The sequence below is a fragment of the Penaeus monodon genome, chromosome 6 (genome assembly GCF_015228065.2).
Source record: "Penaeus monodon isolate SGIC_2016 chromosome 6, NSTDA_Pmon_1, whole genome shotgun sequence".
Classification (NCBI taxonomy): domain Eukaryota; kingdom Metazoa; phylum Arthropoda; class Malacostraca; order Decapoda; family Penaeidae; genus Penaeus; species Penaeus monodon.
The window spans coordinates 17315331-17317830 of NC_051391.1; the positions used below are offsets into that span (position 1 = coordinate 17315331).

A 2500-nucleotide genomic window follows, 5' to 3' on the forward strand; every position below is an offset into this window, starting at 1 on the left:
GAACTAAGCAAATAATGATTGTGTGAAGGCTGAGAAGAAGGGCAGAGTGATAGAACTGGTTTCAGGTTGTTTTTTCGGGGGCGTTAGAAAGGAAGTGGAAGCGAAGTGTTGGCAAAGTGCAGTTCAAGTAATGATGTAAGGGTAACTTTAAACAGAGTAATGAAATTGACATTCTGACAGAATATGAATATACTGTTAAGAGCGTCAAGTGGATTGGATGAAGCTGGGGAAATGTTGGCAGAGTAATAGGCAAGAAAATGTTAGGATGTTATTTGTCTATGAAAGGTGGTAATATTATGTAAATGATATTATGGAAGTATTAGAAGGATATCTTATTAATCTTGAAGTCAACTTGGAAATAAAAAATATTATTAATTAAAACATCTAGAAACTACTGGTACAGACATACTTAGTAATTTAATTATTAAACAAGTTCTGTTTTTTATATTCTTGCGTGTATACACTTATCGACAAAAATCATTCATCTGCACTGGCTTACAATCACCGAAAATTAGTTTCAATATCATCATATATTCAGGACTTATTCATTAAATAGGCAGCCAGGTGCAGGTGACTGGTTCTTGTCCAACAGTCTATCTTTTTCTCTAACAACGTCTCCTTCGAGTCTTTAATTTTCTGCCGTCAGTAAAGTCTTTCGCAAATCCATTAGTCCGAGTGAATTCGGTTATGCAAACAGAAGATCACCCCCCTCCCCCTTTGAAAGTCCAATTTCAATTTACGACATCTGGAAGGAAAAGCTTTGTGATTTATGCGAAATTCGCGGCAATATTTTCGTGTGTAACAAGCCTAATGAGACCTCTGGTGGAGAAATTCTGAATTACCAGGGTGGGGAGTCGGTCACGCGGGAGAAATAATTGTGTGGCTGTCCATAAATCTCGGAATAATGGATTTCTTACTTCAGAGACTCCAGTAGAAAGGGTTTTCTATCATTTAATGCTCGCAGAAAGACCCAAAGAAAACTGACTTGGGGTAAAATATTTGGTTTTCTACAGAATGGATCAGGAAGACTAGAAAACAATTTCACTTGGTATGGGATGTTATCACTCATAGCTCGATAATTTCATATAAATGTAACGATAGTGATAGATAAGAAGTATACGTATTTGTGAAACGATTAAGAAGGACAAAGACTGGAGCGGTGTCATATAGGAAATTGGAAGGGATGATCAAACTGAAGCGAAAGAGAAGAATTCAAGGGTAACAACGTCGTCTGATGTTTAAAAAAAAGACCACAGGTATGGGCTAGAATATCACAAGGGTATATGCATTATCACATTTTTTTCTATCTCTTTTTTATCACAAAAGTAAAGCTGACCAGCAAAATACTCTGCCAGCTCTTTTATCTTCCAGAACAAGGAGGTCACCGACGACGGCTGCGACTACTTCAAAAGACACGAGGCTTCATTTCTGAGATTGTGTTTCCAGGCGACGCTGACGCCTCGGAGGAAGGGGGACGGCTGGGGAAGTGTCAGATGCAGCAACCCAGCTTAAGGAACGGCGCTATAGGGGATGGTAGCTGGCACTATGGAAGCTCACAGTAATGCCTATTGCAAGGCATTATAGCAAAGGTAAAAGTAAAAGTGGAGCTCGGAGAACTATGTAGCGTACGGTAGAGCTATAATATTCACGTTGCTGTGATAGTTTGCATGTCGAATCCAATCAGATCAAAAAGTTATTTGAAAGCTCCTGAGACTCCTTCAAGCATCTGTCAGAGACTGGGTTGACTCACTAAGTCCTGGCGGTTCTTAGTAGCCGTGAAGAACGATAGACAACGCGAGAGCAACATCGAGGCGGATGATCATTTGCGGGAAGGCACTCGAGATGTATTTTATCGCAGCATGTCTTATTAACTACGAAAAAGAAACTTACAACTAGCTGAGTTTGGAAATAGCTCGGCTAATGGCCACTGCAGTGAACCCAAACATTACATACCAAGAGAGGCCTTTCAAAATTTGCCCATCTTACTTAATTATGGCTTATATCATAAAAAATGGATGTATTCCATTTCCTATTAGTTCTTTCTGCAAGGGCCATTACTTCGCTATATCAGATATTCATGACACTATTATATCTAATACACTTAGAAACAACTGTTGATGTAAGGCATGGAAACCCGGAGCGCAATACCCTCCAATGAGCATGTTAAGGGAAGCCAACTACAGCTGGTTAGTACGAAGGCTTAAAGCACAAAGTTGTTTTTACTGCACCAGCGTCCTTTCTCGCGTTAAGCTGCTGGAAAGATCTAGCTAAAGCTGCACTGACGGTCGCACTTAAAAGCCTCACGCACACATAACAGGTACACATGAATGTACTAAGGCACGCACACAGATTTGTTGATAATATAATTCCACAGTCATATCCACTTGCACCCATGCATTCTAGCATAATCCATCCATGTGCTGCCGCCTCAGCACTCTGCAGTCAGCGCGAGAGCCCCAAACCACCCGAGGAGGAGCAGAGTGCCTAACAAGAAACACCT

General features: G+C 40.6%; 1 protein-coding gene across 3 annotated transcripts in view; it reads right to left on the reverse strand.

Moving 5' to 3' along the window:
- LOC119574292 (extensin-like) overlaps nt 1-2500 on the reverse strand; it is a 6699-nt gene that overhangs the window by 1732 nt on the left and 2467 nt on the right. The gene's annotated exons all lie outside the window — the stretch shown is intronic.